The sequence below is a fragment of the Notolepis coatsorum genome, assembly GCF_963971535.1.
Source record: "Notolepis coatsorum genome assembly, chromosome: 19".
Lineage (NCBI taxonomy): Eukaryota > Metazoa > Chordata > Actinopteri > Aulopiformes > Paralepididae > Notolepis > Notolepis coatsorum.
The window spans coordinates 13,805,605-13,816,113 of NC_140183.1; the positions used below are offsets into that span (position 1 = coordinate 13,805,605).

A 10,509-nucleotide genomic window follows, 5' to 3' on the forward strand; every position below is an offset into this window, starting at 1 on the left:
TCTCTGTCACCATCTCTGTCTCTGTCACCATCTCTCTCTCTGTCACCATCTCTCTCTCTGTCACCATCTCTGTCTCTGTCACCATCTCTCTCTCTGTCACCATCTCTCTCTCTGTCACCATCTCTGTCTCTGTCACCATCTCTCTCTCTGTCACCATCTCTGTCTCTGTCACCATCTCTGTCTCTGTCACCATCTCTGTCTCTGTCTCTGTATCTCTCTCTCTCTCTGTCACCATCTCTGTCTCTGTCTCTGTCACCATCTCTGTCTCTGTCTGAGGGGTGCTGGTTCTCAAACTGTCTTCACGTCATGGACCCCCACGTTGATACAGGGTTCCCATTAGGTTTGCCAAACAGTAGGAAGGAAGCTCCAGGAGGAGGACAGACAGATACGTGTCTGAAATGCCTCGACGTCCAACTCACATCTGGACATTCCTTGTGTGGGCCGTTACTGCACTGAGTCAGCTGAGCGCTCCCTCGCTGACCAGGAGGGAGGAGGGACTGGGGAGGGACTGGGTGTCCAGGAGGGGAGGGACGGACTGGGGAGGGACTGGGTGTCCAGGAGGGGAGGGACTGGGGAGGGACTGGGTGTCCAGGAGGGGACGGACTGGGGAGGGACTGTGTGTCCAGGAGGGGACAGACGGACTGGGGAGGGACTGTGTGTCCAGGAGGGGAGGGATGGACTGGGGAGGGACTGGGTGTCCAGGAGGGGAGGGATGGACTGGGGAGGGACTGGGTGTCCAGGAGGGGACAGACGGGACTGGGGAGGGACACGCAGGGGACAGACGTACTGGGGCTTAGCGGGGAGGGTGGGGCCTTCGGATCCTGTGTCCAATTCGAGCAGAACTGATTAACGGTGCTGTGTGTTATGACATGGTCCATAAACTATAATCGATCCCAGTCTAATCCCTCCACTGGTGAGGTCATGGTTGATAGGTGTATGAACTTTTGGGGAGGGGGAGGGGGGAGAGGGGGGGGGGGGGGTCACGCACCAAGAACCTGATACAAGGAGCAGAGGAAACAGTAGAGTTTGCACAACTTGTAAGAAACGCTCCCAACATGTTTATTAGAAAGAAGCTGATGTTTGGTCTCTGTTTCTCTGGCCTCTCGTGGAGCGGTGATCTCCACACAGGCCTGTGTGGTGGATTTCTTCTCACACGTTGTATGGACGTCAGTGTTTCCCCTAGGATCTTTTTCAGGGGGGGTGGTAGGCCCCCCAAAACTACTAGTGTTGTCGCGGGGCGCGCGTGTCACGGATACGTGGTGTCAACAGTGTCGTCATAGACGTGCGCAGTAAGGCGGTTGTTAGTATCAGTGCATTTCTCTACACTGAGCTGAAATGAAACGATTGCACATAAATTAGGTAAATAAATATTAACAATATTTATTTACAACACATAAATAAACTTATTTACAATTATACATACAGTAGTGACAACACACATATGAACTATTTACAATACAGGGACAGTGTTTCCCACAGGATTTTATGAGACTGTGGTTGGTGAACCTCGGACCCTCTAGGGGGGTCTGGGGGCATGCTCCCCCGGAATATATATATATTTTTGTACATTTTAAAGTTAAATGCATCAATCTGGTGCACTTTGAGAGCAAAATAAAGAGGCCAGATCTATGATGAACTTTGTGCTCAAAACACAAAATCGACTAGATCCCAGTGGTTCCCAATCCTCTCCTCGAAGCACCCCACCTGTTCCATGTATTTGTTAAATTCCACCACTAGCACACCTGATTCAACTTAACAAGCCCTTTATTAGTTGAATCAGGTGTGCTGGTGGTGGAATTTAACAAATACATGGAACTAGGGATGCCCCGATCGATCGGCCACCGATCGTTATCGGCCGATATTCAGTATAAATATGCGATCGGTGATCTGTGATAATGTTTTATTTTCACCGATCGTCAAACCCGATCACTCGCTGTCGCTGAGTTCTGTCTCAGACACCGGTGGTGCGGCGTCTGCTCTCGAGTCCAGCCCCTCCCGCACGCATGTAAACACGGGTCTAGTCTAGTGAGACACGGGAGGACGGCGTGTCGGGTCTCCCTGAGCTAACGTTAGCTTAGCTACCGTTACAAAATGACCCAGTCAACTATTCACTTTTAGTTTAATACATGATGAGGCATTGTCTAACCGAACGGTATATAGCCGGCCAGCTACCGATAGCTCCTGACATCAACAAACGCTCTAGCAAGTATAGTAGGTAGGTATGATACCTGTTAGCTGTTAGCTGTTAGCTCACGTTAGCGCAAGTTAGTTCACTGTTAAAAACAAAATGTCCCATTGAACTAAATAATTCACTGAGGCGTTGTATTAACGTTATATATCCGGCTAGCAGTAGCTACAGATAGCTCCTGATATCAATGTCTTATAACACTGATTCGATGCGTATTCGAGCTGAGGGCTTGCTGAGCACAGTTAAGTAACGTTATACCAATAGGGTCCAGCTGCAGCTCCGGAGAATCCTGGCTGTAGCTGGAGGCTACTAGAGTACACACAGACAGTGGAGCTTGTTGCGTGGTGGCGATGTCTCGCAGATAATACAAGTACAAGTCTAATTATATAATATATATATTTTATAAAAAAAATAAAAAAATTATATAAAATACATTTTAATTTCTTTTAATCAAAAAACGATCGGTATCGGATCGGTATCGCCGATATGGCTCACGACGATCGGTGATCGGTATCGGTGGCAAACAAAATTATCGGGGCATCCCTACATGGAACGGATGGGGTGCCTCGAGGAGAGGTTTGAGAACCACTAGACTAGAGCATACATTTGAGCCATCAAAAGTGGTTACCTGTGTTGAACTGGTTTATTTTTTAGAAAATAAAAAAATATACTGGATTACTATTACGACTACTACCACTGCCAATACTACTGATACATCCCTATTGGCAATGTATCAGTCTAGGTCAGTGGTTCTCAACCTTTTTACACCAAGTACCACCTGAGAACGTAGCTGGCTCTCCAGGTACCACCATATGACCGACGTTAAAATACAGTCTATGCACAGTTCACGCAGGAGGCAAATGTAGTCCTAATATCATTATTTATTGTTAACTTTTGTCAGCCACAGCCACAATGTACAAAGGGGTAGCACTAGAACTAGCAAACTCTTCCACACAACTCATACAATGCAAGGGGCATTGAGAACATAATAACTAACATTCTCACATAACAAGTGAGAAAATTAAGAACAACTGTATTTCAGCAAATGTACTTAATTCTCTCTCTCTCTCGCTCTCCACAGCAAGCAATTGTCCTTCATTCTCTCTCTATCTCACACACACGCACGCACGCACGCACGCACGCACGCACGCACGCACGCACGCACGCACGCACGCACGCACGCACGCACGCACGCACACACACACACACACACACACAGCATGTTGTTGTTCCATTGACAACTCACATAAGCAGGGCCGGACTGAGGAAATAATTCAGGCTGGGAAATATAGTGTGAAATATAGGCCCAGTCAGGCCACTTTCTAAGTGGGGGTCCCCCACCAGGAATTATTTTGTTACAAAGACTTAATTTCCTGCATTCTGGTGCAGGATTTTTTTTAAATGTACCCTTTAAATGCCAGTGTTTGTGATGGGCATCACAAATTATTGTAAAAAAGAAAACACATATTCAATAAAAAATTTTATTGTAACCCTTTAAATGCCAGTTTGTGTGATGGCATGACAAATGATTGTTTCAATATAAATGCAAAGTAGATTTTTCTGGGGGGTATTATTACAGGCTAGGCATGTGTCAATGATTAGCAACAACACAGATTTTGATGGATTTTTTGTTTTTTGTAATGTCAGATTTAACAACAACTCTTTTCAGTATTTCATTTTTTATCTGACATTACAAATAAAATCGAAAAATAAAAATTGTTATAATCAGGGCTGAAGTTGAATAAAAGATTTATGACTGTTTAGACTGCAATACTCTCTGTCACAGTGATCTCCTGGTTGTTCCCCACCTAGGTTATCTAACTATCGCGCCGCCGCAACTAGAAACACTGGCCTGGCCTGCTTCTAAGTTCAGTGGCCTGACTGCACAATTTTTTTTTTATATAAATCTTTTCAAGTACCACCAGCAGTACCAACAAGTACCACTAGTGGTACGCGTACCTCAGGTTGAGAACCACTGGTCTAGGTAATTAATGGGAAACACTGAGGGAGGCACATACAACACAATAACTATTTACAACCAGTGTCAGAGCGAGCGCACTCAAGTTGTTCGGAAATTCTGAGTGCACAATGGACGCTCTGACCAAAGAGTCAGTTTATCAGAGTGGAGCAGATTTTCAGAGTGAATTTATGAACTCACCTTAACTAGGGCCCTATGAAATCCGTTTTTATCTTTTCATGTTTCGGATATGAATTGTCCTGTTTTCGGATTTCTCTGTTTTTAATTTTCCTGTTTTCGGATTTCTCTGATTTAATATTTTTTCCTTTGGATTTAACCAACAAAAACAATACAAAATTATGTTTTAACTAACTTTAATAATAGTACATCTACAGTGTAGTTCAATGTTCAGTGCCAGTTAGGTTATGAGGTTTCTTTTTTTCAATTAAGTTCAGTTCAATGCAGTTCAACTGCCAGTGCAGTGCAATAACTAAATAATAATTAAATAGTTAAATAATACAAAATAATAATTAATTTAAAAGAAATCAAGAAAAAAACTGTAAAATGTAATTTATTTCAAAGATATGTCCTTTAAAGATTCACGCTTCTCCCCATCTCTGGCTGGCATCACCATTGTGATACATGATGGTTAGGCCTTTGTGTTTTCCTCAGTGAGGATTATCTTTGTCGCCGGTCAGCAGCGTTTGTACTTGCTGAAGCTTCTCTCTGTATAATAATTTTTTAAGTTTAAATATCAACATTATCTGGCCATCCTCAGTAAATATCAAACTTTCCAAAGACCAGAGTTGGGACGGGCACGCGCGCACACACATACACAGAAAGGGAGAATGGCTTATATGAGCTATCCAGTTCGTTTTATAGTGTAACGTTACTTGAAGGAGAGAGAGAGAGATAGATGAGAGAGAGAGAGAGAGAGAGAGAGAGAGAGAGAGGAGAGAGAGATGAGAGAGAGAGAGAGAGAGAGAGAGAGAGAGAGAGAGAGACTGAGACTTGTTACGCGTGGACGCTAGTCAGTCTCGGAATGGATTTGGTAGGTTTTTTCTGGCGTCTCTGTAGACCGTGCCGCACCACCGTTTTAAAGTCTTAGTGAAGATTGATTATATGAAAACCGATTTATGTATAATTTAGCTAGCTCGCCAACGTTACTGTGACTAAAGCAAAAATAAATGTATACATTTTTTTTATTATAATTTTTTCAGGGGGGGCGGCCGCCCCGCCAAGGCAATGGTAGGGGAAACACTGGACGTAACACAACACAAGGATCCAGTGTACACGATAACATCACATCACTTTTAATAACTGTCAACATAAATGAATGTGTGCAAAACAGTTTGAAGACTTTTTGGATGTGTGTGAGATTATGTGCAAAATCAATCTGTATTGTTTTTTGGTGAAGTAACTTGACTCAAGTGAACTGCTGGTTTGACTCATCAGCTCTTTATCTGTGTTTAGCCTCATGCAACTCTTTAAAGAGGAGGAGCTCTGAGGGGGAGGAGCTCTGAGGGAGAGGGGCTATGAGGAGGAGCTCTGAGGGGGAGGAGCTATGATGAGGAGGAGCTCTGAGGAGGAGGAGCTCTGAAGGGGAGGAGCTCTGAGGGGAGGGGCTATGAGGAGGAGGAGATATGAGGGGGAGGAGCTATGATGAGGAGGAGCTCTGAGGAGGAGGAGCTATGAGGGGGAGGAGCCATTTCATACTGCATGCTGTCTGCTACCCCTCTCTCTCCTCCCTCTCTCCTCCCCCTATCTCCTTCCTTCTCTCCCCTCCACTTCCCTCTCTCTCCTCCCTCTCTCCTCCCTCTCTCTCTCCCCCCTCTCTCCCCTCCCTCTCTCTTTCACCCCTCCCTCCCTCTGCGACCCTCTCTCTCCTCCCTCTCCCCCCTCTCTCCTCCCTCTCTCTCTTCCCTCCCGTTCTCTTTCACCCCTCCCTCCCTCTGCCCGCTCCCTCTCTTTCTTCCCTCTCTCTCTCTCTCTCTCTCTCTCTCTCTCTCTCTCTCTCTCTCTCTCTCTCTCTCCCCTCTACCTCGCTCTCTCTGCCCGCTCTATATTCCTCTCTACCTCTCTCTCTCCCCTCCCGCTCTCTGCCCCCTCCCTCTCTCCCCACTCTATATCCTCCCTCTACCTATCTCTCTCTCTGCGCCCCTCTATCTCTCTCTCTGCCCTTTCTCTCTTACTCTATCCTCCCTCTCTCACCCCTCTCTCTCCGCCCCCCTCTCTCTCCGCACCCCTCTCGCTTTCCCTCTCTCTCTGCCCCCCCTCTCTCCCCCCACTCTTTCTCTCTCTCTGCGCCCCTCTATCCCTCTCTCTGCCCCTCTCTCTTCCTCTCCCCCCACTCTTTCTCTCTCTCTGCGCCCCTCTATCCCTCTCTCTTCCTCTCTCCCCTCTCTTTCTCTCTCTCTCTGCCCCCCCTCTCTCCCCCCTCTATCCCTCTCTCTCTGCCACCCTCTCTCTTCCTCTCTCCTCCCTCACTCTGCCCCCTTCTCTCCCCCCTCTCTCTTTCTCTTTGCCCCCCTCTCCCCCCTAGTTCTCTCTCTCTCTCTCTGCCCCCCCCTCTCTCTCCCCTCTCTCTTTCACTCTCTCTCTGCGCTCCCTCTCTCCCCCCTCTATCCTCTCTCTGCCCCCGCTCTCTCTCCCCTCTCTTTCTCTCTCTTTCTCTCTCTCTGATAACATGATAACGCATTTACCTACATGTACTGTATTATGTTCTCATCCAGCAGCAGCAGTATTGAAGAGTCATACTGTGCAAATCAACATGTTCCATCAGCAATTTGACATGTTGCCGTCAGTCTCAAGGGCCCTGTGTCTGTAACATGCAGTGCCAAGGGCCCGGTGTCTGTGACATGCAGTGCCAAGGGGCCCTGTGTCTGTAACATGCAGTGCCAAGGGCCCGGTGTGTGTAACATGCAGTGCCAAGGGCCCTGTGTCTGTAACATGCAGTGCCAAGGGCCCTGTGTCTGTAACATGCAGTGCCAAGGGGCCCTGTGTCTGTAACATGCAGTGCCAAGGGGCCCTGTGTCTGTAACATGCAGTGCCAAGGGGCCCTGTGTCTGTATCATGCAGTTCCAAGGGGCCCTGTGTCTGTATCATGCAGTTCCAAGGGGCCCTGTGTCTGTAACATGCAGTTCCAAGGGGCCCTGTGTCTGTATCATGCAGTTCCAAGGGGCCCTGTGTCTGTAACATGCAGTTCCAAGGGGCCCTGTGTCTGTATCATGCAGTTCCAAGGGGCCCGGTGTCTGTAACATGCAGTCCCAAGGGGCCCTGTGTCTGTATCATGCAGTTCCAAGGGGCCCTGTGTCTGTATCATGCAGTTCCAAGGGGCCCTGTGTCTGTAACATGCAGTTCCAAGGGGCCCTGTGTCTGTATCATGCAGTTCCAAGGGGCCCTGTGTCTGTAACATGCAGTGCCAAGGGCCCTGTGTCTGTAACATGCAGTGCCAAGGGCCCTGTGTCTGTAACATGCAGTGCCAAGGGCCCTGTGTCTGTAACATGCAGTGCCAAGGGCCCTGTGTCTGTAACATGCACTACCAGGGGCCCGGTGTCTGTGACATGCAGCACACATGTAGGCGATCTTCACCGACTGTGACTCACCAGCTGCACACAGTAGCCTAAATCTAGCCACATGTTTCTTTCAACACGTCGCTACAGGAGCCTGCGTTTGATAATCATGAGTAAAGATGGCCTGATATGTTGCATTAATCTAATCTGCTTTGAATACAATAAACTATAGAATAATGAACAGCTAGTATACCAATACATTGATTGGATATGTTTACAGCACGTGCCCGAACACCTATCAAATTACGCGCCCCCCACTAGTATTAGGCACTCTGAACCGTGTCCAAATACACCCTCCTCCTCATTGGTTCACACGTGCCCGCCGTGTATGACGTGTGTGGCGTGACGCGTGGTTAAGGGCTTTTATTCTAGCGGTATGATAAGTGTCTCTCTGGCATTATTTCCATCCTCGGTGGAGTTTTGTAAAACTTCCAATTTCTTTCCACAGCAGGCTCCTCTGACTCCACTCTATACCAGGAAGAATACCGTCGTTGTTCCCATAATTACACTACTTGAAACAAACACGGCATTTGCCGGGAGTATAATTGCTGCACGATGCAGCAGGGCAATCTGTTGTCAATATATCAGAAGCACAGCAGAGAAATTGCCATCATTTGTGCCATAAAAATAGCCGCTTCATGCGCTGAGTAACTTCACAAACAGTCCCATTACGCACCGGCAGTAGGCACGTCCCCGTTACGCACGAGCGCGCCTCCAACTCTCTATTAGGAGTAGGAGTCGGTCAAACTGAATGGTCAATGACATTACAAAACACAAACACTGGCATTTGGAAATATATACTTTATAATTGGCCAGCGTTCCATGGTAATCCAACGGACCAAGACGCATGCCACCATAATGAAATAACTTGTGGGTTCTTAGTAAGAACTTCTTACCTTGAGGCAGCTGTCTGTGCGTCAGTCCTGGAGAGATGATGCTGTCTGTCACCTCCGGCGTCTCTTACACCGCTCGACTTGGAGAAAACTTCTGGACAAAGTTTCAAAGGTGACCTCTGTGCCAGCGAGTCTCATGAATCCTCTCAAAATGATCCTCATCGAGGGAGAAAAGAAAGTGTGCAAGTTCCCACCAGGTTGTGTTTGGACGTGTCTTTCTATGATAAAAACATATCCCAGGCTGCGCGCCGCTCAGCTCCTCTCTGTCCAGACATTCACTCCGCAGAAGAGGCTGCTTCTAACTTCTTCTAGACACACGAACATCTTGAGTTGTCACTCAGGCAACGGTGGCAGTTCATATAAAGTTATTTAAAAAGGTATACGAAACGACCATCCGACAGACAGTCAACTTTGGCAATATTCATATGGTGTATAAAAAGTTTTCTTTTATATGAAAAGTTTCACACAAAAAAAAATTATAATAATAATAATAATGATGATAGGAAAAAACACACAAAAAAACTACAATCCCAAATGTAATGAGCTGGCTTGGCTTTGAGGGTTTAGCAGGTCATCCAGGTTACAGAGCAGAGCTTTCTGCTTTTCTCTCTCGGGTTCTGCTCCTGCGTCTCTGATTCTTTCCAGACCGCGGGTGTGGAGCCTCTTTATGCTTCCTGCCCGCTCGCAGACCCTCTTACCGGCGCACACAAACTGGAGACTTGTTTTAATAAGGGGGATGGTTGGGGGACAAGGAGGAGCATACTCCTTGAGGAGGAGAGAGAGGAGAGGGAGAGGTAGAGGGAGGGAGGGAGGGGGGGGGGGGGGGGAGAAGTCACTTACGTTCCGATGCCCCATTCAAACTTCGAGGCAGAGGAGGAGGAGAGAACATGTTCCCGTGAGTCGGTTGGTTTAACACTGTAGTGACTTGTCGCTAATTACCTGTAGTGTGAAAGTTTGGCGTGGTTGAAGTTTCTAATGACGCGTTACTTTAGACAATTACAGTCTGTTCCGTTGGAGAGCTATAGAACACCACACCCCTCTAAGTAGTTTAGTTAAAAAGTCAAGACACCGAAACAACGTGCTGCTGGTCCATCGTTTTCCAAACCAGGGTTCCATGCATTGAGGATGGAATCCCATTCATTTAGTTTCATTCATTCACATGAACGCAGTTCTTTTCTTTGACCAGCAGAGAGCGCCATATAATGCAGAACCAATTGCCAAGGTGCCTGTAATGCTACTGCTATAAGCCCGCTAAAGGGGGCATCAACCCAAAACAGGATTCGTTATTCCGATAATAACGTTTAACAATGATTTGTGATGACATAGGCTACAGTGGTATCTGCCAAAGCCAAAGACTAGCATGACAAAAAATATTCTGGAGGTGTGTATTATTTTCAAAAAATGTTTTTAGAGACTGTAAAGATTTACCACACAAGCTTTGGTGAAGTGAAGAAAATAGTCTTGGCTCTTGTTTCATAAAAAGAAAACAAATGTGTGAGTGTGTCCGTCCGTTTCTGTGTCTGTGTGTTTATGGTTATGTGGGTCAAATTGACCTGGACATCATATGAATGGCGTGTGAATGTGTGAATTGTACCATCTGTACTCAATTCATACTTTTTCTTCAACATCTTCACATAATGTATAAAAAAAGATACTTGTGCCCTAATGATAAGGTTAGTGCTCAATGAAGAAATCCAATCCCCTTAACAATTATCTAAGCTACTCATAGTGGTAAAAAAAAAAGAGGGTCATATGTGTGTGTGGAGGAGGGGGGTAGGGTACTAACCTGGTTTAGGGTAAGGGGTGTAGGTGTAGGGGTTATGAACCTGGTTCAGGGTAAGGGGTGAGGGAATAGGTTATGAACCTGGTTCAGGGTAAGGGGTGAGGGTGAGGAAATGG

General features: G+C 46.7%; 1 protein-coding gene across 1 annotated transcript in view; it reads right to left on the bottom strand.

Moving 5' to 3' along the window:
- has2 (hyaluronan synthase 2) overlaps positions 1-9,212 on the bottom strand; it is a 276,517-nt gene extending 267,305 nt beyond the window's left edge. Inside the window, exon 1 of the mRNA XM_084336929.1 lies at positions 8,614-9,212. The gene's annotated coding sequence lies outside the window, so the exon portion shown is untranslated. The remainder of the gene's footprint in view (positions 1-8,613) is intronic.
- Positions 9,213-10,509: the final 1,297 nt, after the last annotated feature.